The sequence below is a fragment of the Neofelis nebulosa genome, chromosome 5 (assembly GCF_028018385.1).
Source record: "Neofelis nebulosa isolate mNeoNeb1 chromosome 5, mNeoNeb1.pri, whole genome shotgun sequence".
Classification (NCBI taxonomy): Eukaryota; Metazoa; Chordata; class Mammalia; order Carnivora; family Felidae; genus Neofelis; species Neofelis nebulosa.
Genome location: NC_080786.1, coordinates 143,361,401 through 143,381,784, shown reverse-complemented (window position 1 = coordinate 143,381,784; position 20,384 = coordinate 143,361,401). Strand labels below are relative to the sequence as shown.

The window sequence follows — 20,384 nt, the reverse complement described above, 5'->3', positions numbered from 1 at the left end:
CAGAACACGGGTAGCTCTCCCCAGACTGTCGCCCTTGTCCTGCCCCACAGACATCTGTCTATATACCCTTTCTCTCTACCACTCTCACTAGGTTGCTTTATTTTTATTGGGGAGGGGGGCTGAATGCAACGAATGGAAATACTTTTTAGTCAGTGAAGGTCCTGCAGATCTTGTTTACGAGATAATTTATTCTGTTTTTCTTTTGGCTACTTTTGAAAACTGACATTGTGACAGAATAGCATAAACTCTTGAAATCATTGAAAATTGGCCTTTTCTAAAAGAGTATTTTTGCAGGAATTGACATTATCCCTCTATATTTTGAAAAAAACCTTTTTTTAAAAAAAAATACAGATTATTTAGTACTTTTCCAGTCTTTAGAGGTCTCCCAATCCTTTACTACAAATACATGTATTTATTTGTAAATACATATATATTTTATAACACATATACACACATATGCACACACTTTGGATACAGTTTGGCTATAAAAGGTACAGTGGGGACTAGCCCAATGAAAAGACACATAAGGCGAGGTCTAGACAGGTCCTGAACACACAGCTTCCACTTTGTCTCCCTGCTCCCACCAAATTTTAAAAGAAAAAGATTATAGTTTTGTTTTAACTGGACTTTTTAGCGGTTGGGTTGGTTTTTCTGTCACAACATTAAACAACCCAAGATTGTATAATTTGAGAATTTCACACATGCGTAAGCATAAGATGAATAAGTCTGATGTTTATATAAGTGCCACTGCTTTAAAACAAAGGGGTCTGCTTGGAAGCAAGAGGCAGATAACTCATGTGTAGTGACGGTGTTTTGATTTCCCAACCATGTGTAAGTCTGGACCAATGAAGGCAACCATTGGGAATTTCTCTGCTTGGAGACCTCGATGGTGCGTAAACTGTAACGTCATATGCTTGGAACGGGATTTGCAGAGCTATAATGTCTTAGAGGGTATACTGCTAAACTCAAATGCTCTTAGAAAACCAATATCCAGAGAAGTGAAAAATGAATATCTCTCTGTTTGATTGAAGCGGAGTCTTCTCCCTGAACCACACACACAAAAAAGGAACATCATGGGAGACTATTCCGAATTTGGATATGCCAAACTTAATACCTGATCAAAATCAAGCTATAAAGATAGTTTAAGTCTAAATAAAATACAGACCTAGGAATGAGAAGATAAATAAAAAATGAAGTTTTCTATTCACATAAGAAACATTTTTGGAAATTTCATAGGACTTTGCAGACCTTCAGGAATTAAACACTGGTTTGGTTATGAAAACACCGCAGAGAGTGTAGAACTGTCATTACACATAAAGAAACCAAGTTTAGTGCAGTGGCTTTCAGTTTGTTGAAAACTGTGAGCCTTTGGTCTAAAATGTTTTATGAATGAGGTCAGGGGGTGGGGGTGGTCAATGCAGAAAACAGATCAAAACAGAATTACTCTGAGTGAAGGGGGATCTGAGCCCTGGAACTCAGGTTCTTGGCCATGCCACCTGCCCTGCCATTTCTAGGGAGGTGCTGTGGAATTTGGAACTCTTAGTGCTGTGCATAATGCAGCTTAAAAAACGCCAGTTTGCTTTTTGTTTAGAGTCTTAGGACAGCACTCAAATTAGGGTCCCAGTAGGTGGACAGAGCATCTAGAAGGATCCTCAGGAAAGCACACATGTCTCAACTTACTGGGTCAGAGACAAGGCAGCCTTTTGCCAGAAGAGGTCTGACTGCTCCAGGACCAGCACGTCTCTCACTAAATTTTTTTTAAAAATCTTTATTTTTGAGAGAGAAAGAGAGACAGAGCATGAGTGAGGGAGGAACAGAGAGAGAGGGAGACACAGAATCCAAAGCAGGCTCCAGGCTCTGAGCTGTCAGCACAGAGCCCGACGCAAGGCTCGAACCCACAGACCAAGAAATCATGACCTGAGCTGAAGTTGGATGCTTAACTGACTGAGTCACCCAGGCACCGTGCACATCTTTCATTGTAAAAGTAGTGGCAATGAGAGGTGTAATTGAGATTTGTGTCCTTAGCACGGTCCCTGGCACAAAGCTATCCACAAAATATCAACTATTAACTGCACCTGCTACTGAAAATGATGTATGAGTCCTACTGTGTTTGCTGCTACTGCTGCTGTTAGTTTCTGTTGGTCTGTGACCTGCCACTGCCATTTTTTTTCTGCCCCCAAAAGCAAAAAGTGAGGATCAAAAGGAAAAAAACCCCAAAAAACCCAATGACTCAGAATTCTATCAGCACATTTAAAGCAACATCTTGTGAGCATACTACAGATTGTAGCTTTCTTCCTTGAGTCTCATATTTCATAGAACCTCTCATTCTCTAGAGAAAAAACAGCCTTCACTGAGTCAGACATCAAATGGAGGCTCCTGGTGGCTAATCTCATGCTAAGAAATAGAATAACAAAAATAAATAATAGTTACTCTCATTTATCCAGTTAGTAGCATAGTGCCTAGCTATAAACTAACTGCTAAATATACAGCACGTCATTTCATTCTCACAGCAACACTGTGGGTAGGTACTTTTATTATCTCTACAGATGAGGAAAATGAGGCCCAGAGAGGTCAATGGTCACAGAGCTGCGGAGTGAAATAAAAGTAGGACTAACTATTCTGTTGATATATAATTGTTTTGGGATTTCATCCAGAAAGGGACAAGAGGCACTGAGTAGTGGTTTTGTTTTGTTTTATTTTATTTTATTTTATTTTATTTTATTTTATTTTATTTTATTTTATTTTATTTTATTTTGTTTTATTTTTATTTTTGAGAGAGAGAGAGAGAGCATAAATGCAAGCTGAGGAGAGGGGTAGAGAGAAAGAGAGAGAGAGAGAAAATCTTAAGTAGGCTCTGTGCTCAGCGCAGAGCCTGATATGGGGCTTAACCCCACGACGTTGGGATCATGACCTGAGCCAAAATGAAGAATTGGACGCTCAACCTACTAAGCCACTCAGGCACTCTGAGTAGTGGTTTTAAATACCCAACCTGAACCCCATACTGAGATTCACACACTCAGAAGCACTGCCATTAGGCACCTGTTGCTACGTGGGCAAAGGAGAGGCCAACCTTAAGCAGGGGGAGCAGAAGGAGGGGTTTGGAGTCCTCAATGGCTTCGGGCAGCACAGGGTGATTTTCTTTGGTGAGTAATCCTTTAGATTGGCTGTTGGCAGAAACTAAGCCTGAGAGGAGGCAGGGTTCATGGTACTCCAGCCAGAAACCAGAGGAGGAAAATTCAGTGATTTTAAATAATCAAACTGCTAATTACTTTCTAACTCAGATTTGTTATATTTTCATCACATTTGGGCCAAACCTTGGACATCACTTTAGGATAATTTATTTGGGTCATACACTTGAACATTATAAAAGCCTGTTATCAAATTTCCTTCTTCATCGACCTCTAAGTTTCCCAAATTGTGATCCAGATTCACACTGCCATAGTTTGCATTTATTGAACATTGAGCTACTTAGATGTGTTTTATGGATCAACATTATTGGGTTGTTTATATATGACTGACACTCATGTATGGAAGTGGAAAATTCACCTGAAATATTTTCTCTTAAATGCGCCTCCTTTTTTCTGTACCTTTTATCTGTTCATTCAGTAAACACTTATTGAGTACTTAATGAGTTTAAATGATCACTGTGAGGAGCACCTGGGTGGCTCAGTAGGTTGTATCTGACTCTTCATTTCGGCTTAGGTCATGATCTCACAGTTTGTGGGTTTGAGACCCACATTGGGCTCTGTGCTGACAGTGTGGAGCCTGCTTGGGATCCTCTCTCTCTCTCTCTCTCTCTCTCTCTCTCTCTCTCTCTCTGTTTCTCCCCAACTTGCTCTCTTTGTCAAAATAAATAAATAAACTTTAAAAAAAGAAGAAAAGGAAAACCCAATTTATTAAAATAAATGATCACCATGATAGATGTTGCATATGTAAAGATGCAGAGACACGGTCCTTTACAGAGTTCCAGCAGAGTCCATTTGAACTAGGGAAGAGAGGCTCTTGGCCCGTGGTCAGCTGATGAGAAAGACTTTTTAAGGTCCTATTAGGCAGCATATTGCCATCAACCAGGAAGTAGCACAGGCTTTGGGAGAGAAGAACCTTACTTCTGTGATGTTGGAGAAAGTTCTTCAACCATTCTGAGCTTTCGATTTTTTATCTATTTTATCAATGTTATTTATCATGGATTAATTAAATGACAGCCATCATTATTTGAGAAGCTCCCTTCCTTCTTTTAAAGTGTCTCTAAAAATTTTTGAAAACAACATGCATGAAAAATAATGGAGTCAATTCAACAAAGACAGCACCCTCTTCTCCTAGGGACATTGTTCATTCTCTAAAAAAATGCTCATTTGACCCTACAGAGTAATTTTAAATTTTATGTAGTGTTATGTTTCAATATACTTAGTAAGAAAAATGGCAGAACCTACCCCTTTGACATATCAAAGTGCTATAGACCCAGGTGTGGATTTCAATGGCACTCATTTGTAGACTCGTGGGCTCCAGAATTCTATCAGCACATTTAAAGCAACATCTTGTGAGCATACCACAGACTCTACCTTACTTCCTTAGTCTCATATTACATAGAACCTCTCATTCTCTAGAGAAAAAACAGCCTTCACTGAGTCAGACATCAAATGGAGGCTCCTGGTGGCTAATCTCTTGGTTCTTCAGTGGTTACTTGTCAACTCTGTAGTCAGTGAATAATTTAAAACAGACATCTTCATGCATTATTCAGTCAAACCAAACCTGTGATACAATGTGTGGATACCACAATTCCTGAAGGGAATTTGCCACCTTTGATGATTTGTACATTTCCTTCCCCCAAATATCCAAATATTCAGTTACAAGATTATCTGCTGATCCAAATGACAGGTTTATTAATGTCTGCATTCAATTGTATTGACATTGTTGTTTTCAGTGTTCACATATCTTCCAGATACCTCACATGATGGGAAATTCATGAATTGAATTCCTGTTGAATTTACAACATGGTCCCAACTGGACCTGACATTTGAGTCATTCTGGTTTCACGTATGCATATTTAGGCAAAATTCTTGTTGCTTCACTTTCTTAGGAGATTTTTAGTTGACTGGTCTTTCAGCTTTAGCATTTTTAGTGACAACCTTCTGAAACAAACATTTTGATAACCAAAATACTTTTGGAAATAATGGTTAGGCAGTGAAATATTTATTGAGTAGCATTCTGTAGTATTGTAGACTAATGAATTTACATGCATCCTATTAAAAAAAACCTTTAGGCATCTATTTCTAGCAGTCAGTCTCAGGCTTGGGTATAAGCTCTTCATGCCAATTGAGCAAATGTTCTGGAAAGGTTTACTGGCTGCTTTACTTTTTTCCCCTTGATTTCTGTTGGACCAAATCATTAAGCACCTCCTAATTTTATTTGGTATTGGCCAAAAATGAAGTACTTTACCTTGAGAGGCATCCTCAAGTCAAGCTGATTCTCTCTCCTGTGTAAACAAAACAAAATGAAACAAAACAAGCAAACAACAACAAAAAACTTTAGGTACCTAGTTAATTCCTAAACATGCTATTTTTATTTCCTGAAGGAGTATGCTGCAGAGGAAGGAATAATAAACTGCATTCGTTTTCTTTTTTAAAAATTTTATTTAAATCCAAGTTAGTTAACGTGTAGTGTAATAATGGTTTTAGGAGTAGAATTTAGTGATTCATCTCTTACATATAACACCCAGCGCTCATCACTACTAGTGCCCCCCTTAATGCCCATCACCCATTTAGCCCATTGCCCCGCACCCAAACCCTCCAGCAACCCTGAGTTTGCTCTCTGTATTTTAGACTCTCTCAGTTTTTAATCTTATTTTTCCTTACCTTCTGCTATGTTTATCTGTTGTGTTTCTCAAATTCCACATGAGTTAAATCACATGGTGTTTGTCTTTCTTTTGACTGACTTATTTTGCTTAGCATAATACACTGTAATTCCATCTGTGTTGTTGCAAGTGGCAAGATTTCATTCATTTTGATTACTAATATTCCATTATCTATCTATCTGTCTATCTATCTATCTATCTATCTCATCTATCTATCACATCTTTAGTATTCTGTGGCTGCTGTCACAAATGACCACAAAATGAGTGTCTTAATACAACAAAAATTTATTCTTTCACCCTTTTGGAAGCTAGGAGTCTGAAGTCAAGGTGTCAGCAGAGCCACAATCCCTCTGAAATGTCTAATAGAGATTCTTTCGTTGCCTCTTCTAGCTTCTGGTGCTTCAGGTGTTTCCTGGCTTGTGGCTGCATTAAGTCTGATCTTTGCCTTCATCTTCACATTTGACTCCTTCTCCCTGTGTCTTCCCCTCTTTTCTGTGTCCCTTATGAGGACATTTGTCATTGGATTTAGGGCTCATCTGGATAATCCAGCACGATCTCATCTGGGATTCCTAATTTATATATCTTCAGAGACTGTTTATTGAAATAAGATCACATTCACAGGTTCTGGGGGTTAGGATGTGGACTGCTCTTTTCAGGGGTCACCATTCAACCCACACCAAAAGCTAAGATTTTATCACTACCCATTTCATTTTGGGTGTATATAAACTATTTTGTAACGGCCACTTACTTTCATCCTATCAGTCACAGAACCTCTGAATTCTCATCATATCAGTCATATAACCTTTGAAATTCACCAAAACAGACTTATTTGACAGAATCAAGAAGTTGCTTTTCCTTTATAAGTTCAGTTCAATATCAGTGATTTATCCTGGACATATTTTCACACATAACTTGAAAATGGCAAAGCTCCTTTTACTAATAGGTGCATTTTGTTTCAGGCAGATAAATTGTTGGAATTGACAGCCAACTTGCCCAAGAGCTTTGTTAAAAGTTGAGATTTGTATTTGCAGTTCAGAGGTAGTCACCACTAGATGTCAGTCTTGACTCATTAGAGAGCCTCAATCTCTTGACTACTTACTGGTTTCTCCAGGAAGTGATTGCCCGGAGACCATAACTTCCTAAGGCAGTATTTGCTTGCCTTTAAAAACAACACAGTTAAAATACTAAAATACATGTAAATAGATTTATACTTATAGAAAGAGAAATGAAACACTGAGTTAAACTTGAAATGCAAGGAGAACAGAATTTCCAGGGATTTTGAGATGTCATCTTCAAATTTTCTTTGTTTTGGGCTAAATCTGCACGTGTAGGTCCACTTTGCCTTGCACATATTCCTTGTAAGAACAAGGTGCAGTGGTTCTCTACTGTGGTTGCACATTGGACTCCTCTGGAGAGCTTTACAAGACACTGATGCCTGAATGCCACATGGGAGCTTCTGATATGCCTGGGCCTTGGGAGAGAAAGCTGAAAAGTTCCGGAGAGAGACAAAAGCAACAATGTTCCTGGGAAGGCATAGGCAGCTGTTTGCTTCAGTAAACAAACAGTAGGTTGGCAGAGAGCCATGCAGTATGAGGGGAGGAAGGCTGAGAAGGTAGAAGATACAGGGAGCAATGCCGTATCTCCTTTTGGCAGAGGTTCAATAGACAGCTGTTGTTGAGTGGGACCATTTCGAGGTTTGGAATTCACATTCCTCTTACTGCCCGCAAGTAGCCACCTACTAAGTCCTCGTGACTCGAGGCGGCCTATGGGACTCTGTTTCTTGTAATCCCAAGAGCAGGGCACAGGGGACCTTCTACCCGAGAGGATGTGGACTCTCTTGAGTGTTTCCTTGTCTCATCCTTCATACCTGTGGGGACTTGGGACTTGAGCGCAGTGGATTTGGCTAGTCCTCCTCCTGCTGCTTAAAGCCACCTGGTGACTGACTCATGGGCAACTCAGGCACCAATACATCCAAAACTAGAGCAGTAGTTCCCAACTTGACCCTGCCTGACCCCAAATTCTGTTCCTATTAGCCATTTCTTAAAAGAACTTGTGCATTTCTTTTGAACATTAATGTTTATAAGTTTATTCAGTTAGAGCACCATAAGAGGAACCTTACTGGAAGAGGAACATAGAACATTCAACACCCCCCATTTTTTTTTTTTTAATTACAGTTGTCCTTTGAACAACATGGGTTTGAACTGTGTGGGTCCACTTACACTCTTTTTTGTGATTTTCTTAATAACATTTTCTTTTCTCTAGTTTATTGTTAGAATACAGTATACATACATATAATACACAAAATATGTGTTAATTGACTGTTCATGTTTTAACTGGTAGGGCTTCCTGTTAACAGTAGGTTATTAGTAGTTGAATTTTGGGAGATTCAAAAGTTTATATGTGGATTCTTGACTCCATAGGGGTTGGTGCCCCTAACTCCCATGTTATTCAAGGGTCAGCTGTGTAACATTTTTGTGACCGCAGTCTGGGAACATAATGAAAAGGAAGATGAATGCTTCTCAGCCAGGGAGGGCCAATACCTCAGTGTCTCACGAATGGAGGATGAGTTTTTAATCTATTCTTTGTGTAGAATAGAGTTATATGCACAATTTTGGGGGGCCAAGAGTAGAATAAGAGTCTGTATCCGCCACTCTCAACCTTGATTACATAATTAAATCCCTTTTTTAAAAATAGTGATGCGTGGGTTCTACCTACACAGGTTTTGGTTAAGTGGGTGTGAATATAGCCTGGAAATCCAGGTGTTAAAAGAGAAATTCAGATGATATTAATGTGTAGCGAAGATTGAGAATCCTTGGTCTGTACGCTGTTCCTAATTCACACAGTAACAGTCATCATTTTTTATGTCCAGCCACCAGGTCACAGTAGGAATGTTATGTAGAGGCTTTTTTTTTTTTTTTTACTTTATTTCCAAAATATCCTTTAGAAAAGAGAAAATGCACTTAGAATGTGTATGTATATAGAATCATTTATATTATTTACAAAATACATTTAGAGTTCATTTTCCCTTCATTCAAGTTTCTTTGTAACGTTAGGGGAAAGGTAAAGAAATACTTAATGATTCAGTGAGTGTTTATCAATCACCCCTACATGCCTGGCACACTGTTTATCAGATACTCATGTTGTGATTTTTCACACCAGCCATGGAGTAATCTCGTCCTCTGTCTTCTACAGATGGAAACCGCTGTATTCAGACAAGACATACAGTGTCCAAAAAAAAAAGAATCAGCGAGACACCTGAACTTTGGCACGCCCTGTGGCAGTGACACGTGTGGGTTCACTGATTTAAGTTCTCTCTGAATGCTACAAAACATTTTTAACAATAACCCTCTCCCCTCAAACTTAACCAAATAGCACTTTGATGTTCAGTGGAACTGGGAGAGTGGTTTGGAAACATGTTCTTAGTTTATTGCAGGTGTTTGTCATCAAAATGGAATCACATTTCCAAGTTTTTGCTTTGAAAGCTGGCATTCAAAAAGATTTCAGAGATGTTTTATGGTGTAGTTCATTGCTTCAAGCTACTGAAATTTATTTCATTTCTATAAATGTATTATGTTATAAAGTAGCTGCAAAGTGTTTGTAAGACAGCCAACCTTATTGTTAAAAAAGGAAACAAGAAGCTAAAATTTTAGTTAATTTAGGTAACTAAGTTAGTTAAAGTTAATTCACAGGGCATTGCGTTAACAATGCTGTGTCAGTGTTTAACCTTTATACCATTAGGCCAATGTTTAACAACAATAATGAAAAAAATATTTGTATGGGTAGGTTTAGTGGTTTTAGTCTGGTTTGGTAGCAAACTCTTTTGTATTTGCTCAGGAGATGCCATCCACTGGCCCTAAGCAGAACGTTTTCTATTTTGGTTCACGATTATTCAGGGTGGGTTTGTAGACCTCCCGGTATAGAGGCTGAAACAAATATATGTGGATTTGCTCTTCCTTGAAGCCTCTCTCCAATTATTCATGCAATCCATATGTTGGCTGTTTTGCGCCAGGCTTTAAGTAGGGCTTGGCACCTTTTAGTGGCAAGAAAGAATTTACTCTAGAATTTACCCTTACCCCAGTGCCTTAGTGAGCAACGTAGATTTTCCTGATGTATTCGTAGAGGATGAGGAGGATGATTTTACACCTCAGGAAAATGGCATAAAATATCTTCAGCGTTCCTTCCTTGCGCCCCTTCTCCTGTGCCCTTCAGACCTCTGCCAAGTGTCTTTTCACCCTTTCCATGCTGGCGCTAGTCTTCCCAGCTTTTGCCTGGGCATCCATATCTCTCCCTTTTGCATGAAGATCAATTTAGTATCGGCACCTCCCTGCCAAGCTTGCATACTCAAATCCTGATAAAGCAGGAGGGCATTAAAAATAAAAATAAAAATAAAAAATAGTTTCCTATTGCTACGCTTGCCAGATTTAGCAAATAAAAATACCATCCGTGTTGCACGGGGCATACTTAAACGAAACATTTACTCGGTGTTTGTCTGAAATTCAAATTTAACTGGACGTTTTGTGTTTTACCTGGCAATCCTAACTCTCCCCTTTGGAAATCTTTCTGATCTCCTACCATTCAATATTCTTCTGGAGTTGAAAGCTGATGATTATCATAAACATTTGCCCTGAGCTGAGGTTTTGCTTTTTAATAGTCTCATGTTTAGTACACGAGTCACAGTTTTCTATCTTTTTTGCTCTTCGTCAAACTCTGGTGAAAACTGTCAATGTCTAGCCTGACCGGGCTCCTTCAAGAAGTGAAAACATGCCACAGGGACTGAAGCTTCCTACTGCAAAGCTGCTCAGACCAGTGAGCCTTGTTTTCCTCTTCTCTGGACTGCGTCCTTCTGACTTCCGGCATATGTTTGAATACCTCCAATGATACGCTATTAATTGAAAAGTTCAGTTAGAAAACCTGGGGTTTTTCAAGATCTGGATATTAGGTATCGATTTTTAACTCACTTTTCCAGTTTCCCGTTGGATATTTGCTAGAATGTAGAAACATTTTAAACATGTGTTATGGGGCTGCCCGCATCTGCTCCTGGAACTGAGCTGAGCGTGGAAATGGAAAGTGTAATCGTTAGACACGGCTACTTATTTTTCAGACTTGTGTTCAAACACTTGGCAGTGCAGCAAGAGAAAGCTTGAGTGCACGTTTTTCGTAAACTTTTCTTGTGAAAGAGGGCTTTTGGGGCGGATCTCATTTACTGATAATTCTGTGAAATTCTCATGAGGGATTAATTAACATAAACATATTCAGAATTACTAAGTTAAATTATGTTATCAATTACTGTTCTTTACGGTGCTGATTAAGAGGCACAGAAATTGTAGGATAGGTAGGCCCTGAATTTCTGGGATCCTACTGACTGGGTTTTAGAATCGAAGAAACTTTTATATTGATCAGTTAGAAAGTCAGTTTTGGCTTAAGGAGGTGGATATTTGGCCCATGTGTAAAATTCAGCAACCAGTAGATATTTAGGTTCTTACCACAGGGAATCAATAAATTGTCTTTCACAGCACAAGGGATCCCTCTGTCTCTATGCTGATGAGCTATGATTAATCATAAAAGAAAATCAAAACATACTTTCCTAGCCAAATGGCAGAACTGTACTATTGACTCTGGGGTAGAGGGCTGGTGGGCTGTTTCTCACGAGGTTGATAGGACAGCGTTGTTGCCTTGGTAGATGTATCATGTAGTCTGGCCTTCTGTCTTGTAGGCTCTTACGCTGGATTTTGGCAGAACACTGAGAGCAGATCCATCTCTCGTGAGCAGACTTGTTAAATAAGCTCACGAGGCCAAGGAATGAAATCAGAATATCTCTGTCTACGTCTCCAGCTGTGTCCCCAGGCCTCTTCTCCACTGTGCCTTCTGCTCCAGTCACACTTTTCTTTTAGTTCCTGAATGTTCTGTCATGCTCTTTATTTCTCGTTAGTGTGCTTGTATGTTGTTCCTCTTCCGAGGATATTGATCTCTGTTTTCAACATCACTCATTGAGCCCCGTCTCTCTATCTATCTTGCACATGCACACACACCCACACATACACACACAAGCTCAGGGAAGCCTTTATGGATGCAGTACCCCCCACCCCCTCCTGGCTGCACATTATGTCAGGTCCCCAGGCTCCCTATCTCTTTTCATGCATGCCATTTTTCATTCTTATCATTATTTATTCAGTGTCTCCCTCCCCTGCTAGGTTGTAACCTCTGTGAGGGCAGACACAATCTAACACAGCATGACTGCATTATGGCTGTGGAATTAATTGTGATGCCTTTGCTCTTTACTCCAGAGTTTCTATTCTCTTTGACAGGTTTGGGAACTCAAAGCTCAGGTCTGTGAGATGGATATGCTAGCCATCAGTGAGCATCTTTCTTGATGATTCTCAAGGAAGATTGACATTTACTTCTTATTGTTCAAATGGGGTCATTCAAGTGATTTCTGCCTGTGTCCATGCAGAGAAAGGAATCAGCACAAGGTATCAGAACTAACATTCATGATTATCTGCCTAAGCCATAGACTCTGGGAATGAATGGGTTTAACACCGGTTGTCCCTGTCCTGGGCTGGCTCAGGTCTAGGCAGCTTGACACATGCTAGCTAAAGTGATTTTTGGAATTACACCATAAACCAGCTGGCCATCTGATTATATTATTATGAAAGTAAGTTCTTAAGGGAGTTTTTAAGTGACTTCCCATTACAGACTTCATTTTTTAAAATGACTTCTTTTTAGGTGCCTCTTCTTTCCAGGATGAGAAACCTTCAGACAGAGAGTTAGCTGATTTGGTAGATTTCATTCTGGTCTTGCTGGGTCCTAGAAGGAGAGGTAGACTGAGGGTCAAACCCAGACACATTTTGCCACTGATGGCCTGGTCTTACATGGGTCAGTTTCTTCATCAACATGCTTTCTGTGGCTCATTCTCATATAAAATTTTTTATTTAGTGTGATGGGAAGAGCATGTGATATAAGGGGAGTCCAGGCCTCTTAAAAATCCCAGCTCCATGGGTTAATGCATGCATGACCATACACAAGTGACTTAAACATTCTGAGCCCCAGTTTCCACTTCTGTAAAATGGGATAGCATTGGCACTCAGTAGTTGTCATGAGGCTTAAATGAGATGATCCACGAGAAGTCTTTAGTGTAGTTCCTTGCACACGAGAAGCACTCATTAAATTGTTACTCACATTTGTAAAATGGGATCAGTAATGTCTACTGCTGGAATTGTGAGGATCAGGTAAGGGGGCATGTGGAGAAGCCAGGCTTTTTGTCCGGCCATGCATTTGTCCAGTAAGAGAAAAACTCTCTTCCGTTCTCTTTCCACTTCAGAGAATGATATATCTTCCTGAAAACCGGGACAGACCTCCTTCTTGCTGATGGTTCCAAGAACACAACACATTTCCTTCTTTTTAAAATTATTTTTTTCCTTCCATCTGAACTGGTTAGTGATCATTATTGCACTGATGTTATAATGACCAGCTTGTAACCTATACCCTATGATTTTACCCCATTTCTTCATCCTTTCCACTATCATATATTCCTTGTAGGGATCTTGGTCTTGAGTGATTCTGACATATTTTATTTGTGGGTCTCATCTGTGTTATTTAGACCTCTGCAATCCCAAAGACAATGATGGCTGCTCCGATTTTTGCCTGTATCTCCTATCATCTAATTACATAGGTGCTCCTCAATTCTTAAGCAGGCTGCACTTTGAAATTTCTTTTTGATTGCTTTGATAAAAAATGGCACTGACAACTCATCTGATTGTTAATTTGATTCCATTTAAGCAGAGAAAGTTTGAATTTTGGGCCCCCTAGTAAAATTCCAGATCATATCTCTCCTTATATTTCATTAATAGGAAAATGAAGAGCTTTATAGAAAAAAAAAAGCTTCCTTTATTTTATGGGCCTTTTTACAAAGGACTAGCAGCAATGTTACTTACGTCTGTCTTTGTGACAACAAAGATGTTGCTTGCAAGTTTCATTTACTTATTTCAGTATGTTTGCTTTGATTGAATTTTCTTTCTCCTAATAAGTTTTGGTCAATATGTTCTGTTATCAAAAGCCATTGCCAGTGTTATAGTTTATTTTCCAAGAGAGGCTTTGTTTTTCCCTTTTTATAGAATTTACTTGAGTTTTTTATTTTCTAAAGGAAAGTTATAAGAACCATTCCCTCCCTTCTTTCACATTTGTGGTTGCATTCGTTTTTCTCTTTAAAGAGGTTTAGGGTCATGACATTGGCTTCCAGGAATTCCATTAAGATTGACTGTGGTCTCAGATGGAGTCATTTTTTGCTTTTGTCACTGTCCTCCTTTCAATGAGGGCAGCTTCATGTTGCAAAATAGAAAGAAACTTCATCTTCTTATAACAGGATTGTAGTTAATGGCTCTTGGAGCAGTTAATTCTCTTCTTTGTTTATGTAAGTCTATATCCATGCTTGCTCAGTGCTTCTCAGTTGTCTCATGACAGTTTTTTTTGGGGGGAGGGGACAATTTGGATTTGGTTAATCTTATTTAGTTATTTATTAAAATGTTTTATAATTCAAGTATAATTAACATACAGTTATATGAGCTTCAGGTGTACAATATAATGGTTCAGCAATTCTGTACATTACTCAGTGCTCATCACAATGAGTGTACCCTTAATCCCTTTCACTTACTTCACCCATCATCTCCTATATCTATAGATATAGATATCTATATACATAATGGAATATATGTCTATATATATCTATATATGTCTATATCTATCTATCTATCTATCTATCTATCTATTATCTATCTGTCTAAGCTATCTATCTATGTATCTATCTACATACCACATCTTCTTTATCCATTGGTCTATTGGGGAACACTTGGGTTGCTTCCATCATGTGGCTATTGTATATAGTGCTGCAATAAACATAGGGGTACATATATATCTTTTTGAATTAATGTTTTTGTATCCTTTGGGTAAATACTCAGTAGTGGAGTTTTTTTTTTTTTTTTTTCATCGTTTTTTTTTTTTAATTTATTTTTGGGACAGAGAGAGACAGAGCATGAACGGGGGAGGGGCAGAGAGAGAGGGAGACACAGAATCGGAAACAGGCTCCAGGCTCCGAGCCATCAGCCCAGAGCCTGACGCGGGGCTCGAACTCACGGACCGCGAGATCGTGACCTGGCTGAAGTCGGACGCTTAACCGACTGCGCCACCCAGGTGCCCCAGTAGTGGAGTTTTTGGATCATATGGTATTGGATCATAATTCTATTTTTAATTTTTTGAGGAACCTCCATACTGTTTTCCACAGTGGCTACTGCACCTTTCATTCCTATCAGCAGTGCATGAGAGTACCTTTTCATCCTTGCCAACACTTGTTATTTCTTGTGTTTTTCATTTTAGCCATTCTGACTAGCCATTCTGTAAGGTGACATCTCATTGTGGTTTTGATTTGCATTTTCCTGGTGGTTAGTGATGTTGAGCATCTTTTCATATGTCTGTTGGCCATCTTATGTCTTCTTTGGAAAAATGTCCATCAGGTCCTTTGCCCACTTTTTAACTGGATTATTTTATTTTTTCTGGTGTTGACCTATGTAATTTCTTTATGTATTTTGGACATTAACCTCTTATTAGATATATGATTTTGCAGATATCTTCTCCCATTCGATATATTGCCTTTTTGTTTTGTTGATGGTTTCCTTGACTGTGCAGAAGCTTTTTATTTTGGTGTAGTCACAATAGTTTAATTTTGCTTTTGTTTCCCTTGCCAGAGGACAAATACCATATGATTTCACTCATATGTGGAATTTAAGCAACAAAACAAATGAACGAAGGAAAAAAGAGACAAATAATAAATAGATTCTTAAATACAGAAAACAAACTGATGGTTGCTAAAAGGGAGGTAGGAGGGGGGATGGATGAAATAGATAAAGGGGATTAATAGTACACTTACCTTAATGAGCACTGAGAAATGTATAGAACTGTTGAATGATTATATTGTACACATGAAACTAATATAACACCATATGTTCTTTATACTTGAATAAAAAAATTAACTTTGATCATTCTAACAATGTTGTGAAGTGGAGAGATAAGATATTGTACCCATTTCACAGGTGAGAAGTCTGAAATGTGGAGGCATGATTTGTCTAAGTGATGAATCAAGAACCAGAGCTCTGATCTAGTGTCAATTCAGTAGTTTATATAACAAACACCTAATGAGCATTTCATCACTGACTAAACACTGGGAATCAAAGACAGAGTTAAGTCCTTGATCGGGAGGACTTCGTCATATAGAGACAGAAAGGCATGGAAAGCATATATGACTACAAAGAAAGTGTGCAGAAGTATAAGCAAATGTCTTACATGTTAGCGGCATTTACAGAGGATTCCTGGATTAAATAAGGCATGAATGTGTGTTGCCTGATGGAGTGCCTGTGAACAGACATTTCAAACAGAAGGACTAAAACACGCAAAGGGTAAAGGGCCATGGTATATATGTGGGAGATGGCTGTGAATCTTAGGTCAGTAATTTAGGCTGGGTTTAGGGATGGTGGTTCTTTTGGTCTCCTCTGGGCTTGCTTACATGTCTAGGAAATGGCTGGCTGTTGGCTGGGGCAATTGGGATGTTTTGACTTGTTCTACAAGCCTCTTATTACATACAGCAGGCTAGCCTGGGCATGTACTCATGGTGATGACAGAAGTGTGAGAATATTAACAGAAATAGGCAGTTTTTCTGTCCTTGTTGTGTAATATTGTCAGTATCTCATTGCCCCAAGAAGTTACATGGCTGAGGCAAGAGTCAGAGTGGGAATATACTCAAGTGGAAAATGCAGTGGATGTAGGGAGAAGTGAAGAATTGGGGGCACATTTGCAATCTATTGGGGGTAAATGCTAGAAGTAAAACTGCTATGTTAAAGAACCTGCATAATTTTTAAGTTTGGTTGTCTTCCTGAAAAGTACCAATTTACATTATTATCGAGGTTGTATGAAAGTATCCATTACTCTATACTTTCACCAGCACATGAAAAAAATAGCATATTATGTATTGACCTACCATTAAGTTTATTTAATTTATAGAGAGGTTGGACTTTTTAAAGGCAACGGCAGCTTTATTGAGGTGTAATTCACACACCATATAATTCATCCACTTTTATTATTATTTTTTAATGTTTATTTATTTTTGAGAGAGAGAGAGAGAGACCAAGCATGAGCAGGAGAGGGGCAGAGAGAAAGAGAGAGAAGGAGGCACAGAATCTGAAGCAGGCTCCAGGCTCTGAGCTGTCAGCACAGAGCCCAACATGGGGCTTGAACCCACAAACTGTGAGATCATGACATGAGCAGAAGTCAGATGCGGAACTGACTGGGCCACCCAGGTGCCCCACCAATTCACTCGTTTGAAGTGTACAATTCATTGGCTTTTAGTATACTCCCAGAGTTGTGCAACCATCACCATAATTTTGGAACATTTTTTATTCCCTTAAAAGAAATCCCATATTCATTAGCCATCACTCTTCATTTATCCCCATGGACATTTAAAAATTGTAAAAATTCAGGAACACTTGGATAGCTCAGTTGGTTAAGCATCTGACTTCGGCTCAGGTCATGATCTTGCAGTTTGTGAGATCGAGTCCTGTGTCAGGTTCTGTGCTGACAGCTCAGAGCCTGGAACCTGCTTCAGACTCTGTGCCTCCCTCTCTGCCCCTCCCCTGCTTGTACTCTTTCTCTCTCTGTCTCTCTCTCTCTCTCAAAAATAAATAAACATTAAAAAATTAAAATAAATTGTAAAAATTCAAAAGTTCTCTCTCTATGAGTTTATAAATTAAGCATACTAAACTTTTTCCATCACATACATTACAATTATTATCTGTTTTTAGAAACTATTTGTTTCTCCTTTTGTGATATGTAGAAGTTTTAATTTTTTATTTAAGTTTCCATATTTTCTGTTTGAATAGGTATAATTAGATGTAGATTGGTGAAAACACAAGATAATGCATTTATGGGTAACTTTCCTGAACTTTGTGTATATATTGAATGAACTGGATTTGTTGCTTTTAACTAGGAGGGGAACCTAGGTCTTGATTGTTTCACAAAGATACAAATCTGTGTTAGTCAGGGTTCGCCACAGAAACAGTCAATAGTATACATGTATATGTGTGTGTATTTATATTTATACATGTAAAAGAAGGCATTGGTTCACCCAGTTATGAGAAGTCCCACAATCTGCCATCTCCGTCTGGAGACCCAGAAGAGCTGGGGGTGTAGTTCAAAGCCCTGAGAACCAGAGAGTCAATGGTGTAGATTCTGGTCTGGTTCTGAAGGCCTGAGAACCAGGATTACTGAGGGCAGAAAAAGATCTGTATTCTAGCTCAAGATACAAGAAAGAGAGAGAATTCAATTTTCCTCCACCTTTTTTTTTTTTTTTTTCCTGTTCAGGTTTTCAACAGGTTGGATGATGTGCACCCCTATCGGGGAGGGCCATCTGCTTCACTCAGCTCACCAATTCAGATGTAATATTTTCTGGAAATACCCTTATAGACATATAATATTGAAATGATATTTAATGAGTTATCTACATATCCCTTCATCTAGAAAAGTAGACACATAAAATTAACCATCATAAGGCCCATTTCTTTGGCCTAAATGCTTATAAATGTTGAGCATCAAAAGCAAGTATTTTGGACACACGATATTTTGAAAATATTTTGAACACATATTTTCCTAAAGTTATGTATAAATTATGTATAATGCACATACTGGATTATTAGGTGCAGTTCTGTTCTTCATGTCAAATAAAATTATTGAAATAAGAAATTGACCAAAAGAATAAAGAGCCTCTCAACAGACCATGCTGCAAAGATTAGGACTATTCAGTTTTGAAAAGTCAGCAGGGAACATGGCTAAGAGGTGATAAACACTGACATTGATATTTGAGCAGCATTTTCATTTTGGAGGAAGTAGTTTTTGTATTAAGACAAAACGAGATAGTCTAACAGAACTGTACAGTAAAAAATCAACTTTGCAGTTTGTCTGTACCTTGCACATTCCAAAGAAAGATGGACCTTTGCCTCGCTCCTGGAAGGCAACCTCTGAGCCCTTGGAATATCCTGCTCGATAAGAGTGTCTTTGTTACCTGGTGGTGGTATCAGCTTGACCTCTGGAGGAACTGGAGACCGAAGGTCAGTCCCATGGGCAGTTCGCCTGGACACCAAAGCTCAGGTGAGCCTTCCTGGTTGGCAACACTGTCTGCGTGTCGTCTCACATTGTAACAGGGAGAATTAGGCTGGTCACATGCATGAACTGCAAGAGAACTAGAAGCACGTACTTGGTTTCTGCTGGAGTTTGCTCTATGTATCTTTTTCCATTGCTGACTTCAATCTGAATCCTCTTGCTATATAATAAACTATAATTGTAACATGACAGGTTTTCTGAGATCTGTGAGTACTTCCAGTGAATCACTGAAGACCTCACAGGAACATACCTGGAAAACTCTAGCATGGGTTCACGGGTGGTCACATGCCCTGTTTAATTGATGATGATGTTAGAGATTGGTGAATAGGCTGCACCTCTCTAAAGTTAAACATATATAACAGGAGGCATACAAAACTGCATTCTAATCTTAAGGGAGTTCCCTGAGTTGATAGGGAATTCACCTGTAGGTAGGAGTCATGCAAGGGAAGTGTGCTTTAAATTAGATGTTATAAGGTGCCTCGTTAATATCTGCTGACCTATTCCTGGGTGAGTATGTCCCATGTTCCTTGAGACAGGCCTTGGAAAAAATCTGAAAAGTAAAATAGTAAAAGCCACCTTAGTAGAAGTTATTTAGGAACCAGAGAGAGGAAGGACCATGCCTTTGGGAATCTCTGGAGATCTATAAACATGATGAGAAAGCTCTTGCTGCCTCAGTGAAAAGCCTTGACTGCACATAAGTGTAGCCTGCCTGGAGGCCCTGGTGATGCATGAGTGATGTCACTGAGTGGTGATGTCACAGTCATAGCTCAGGAACAATACCAGGGAAGGTTCAAGAGTCAGAGAAGCAGAGGCAGGTAAAGATGACCAGCAGGCAACGAAGATGTCAAACACAGCCACAGAAGAACTGTAATGGTGACTTAGAGCAATTCCTGAGTCTCCCAGGACTCTTCCAGGGGTTTGGGGCTTGAGGGATTTGAACAACTTCTTTGCTGCATAGACAATGAGTGTGATCACTGTAGTGAGTAAAACCTTAGTTTTAACTAAATATTATGGTGATCTCTTTGAATCTTAAGGTTAGAAGGAAGTTTGAAAGTTGTCTAACTCAGTCTCCCAAAGTCACCCAAGCAGAAGCCGATGGGGTCTCATTTGCCACATCAGTATCTGATCCAGAGCGATGGCGCATCTGATGAGAATCCAGTTCTTCTTGGATACTGAGGCTCTTCCTGCTATGGGTAGTTATAGTTAGAGGTTTTTCTTTTGTTTGTTTGTTTAGAGTGTCACACATGCTTTGTGGGCAGAGCGTGTCACATGTCACGTGTCTAAGAGAAAGTATGTGCCAACTAAAGGAGAAATTCTCAGGCAACAGCAGCGTTAACTT

The 20,384-nt window shown here is 39.1% G+C and overlaps 1 long non-coding RNA gene across 1 annotated transcript; it reads right to left on the bottom strand.

Annotated features, from left to right (window-relative positions):
- Positions 1-485: 485 nt before the first annotated feature.
- Positions 486-19,743, bottom strand: LOC131512746 (uncharacterized). Its single transcript, XR_009262283.1, has 3 exons — positions 18,948-19,743; positions 5,437-5,473; positions 486-1,044 (listed from the first exon to the last, which is right to left on the bottom strand). It is a non-coding gene; the product is annotated as an uncharacterized LOC131512746 (long non-coding RNA).
- Between the last annotated feature and the right edge of the window lie 641 nt (positions 19,744-20,384).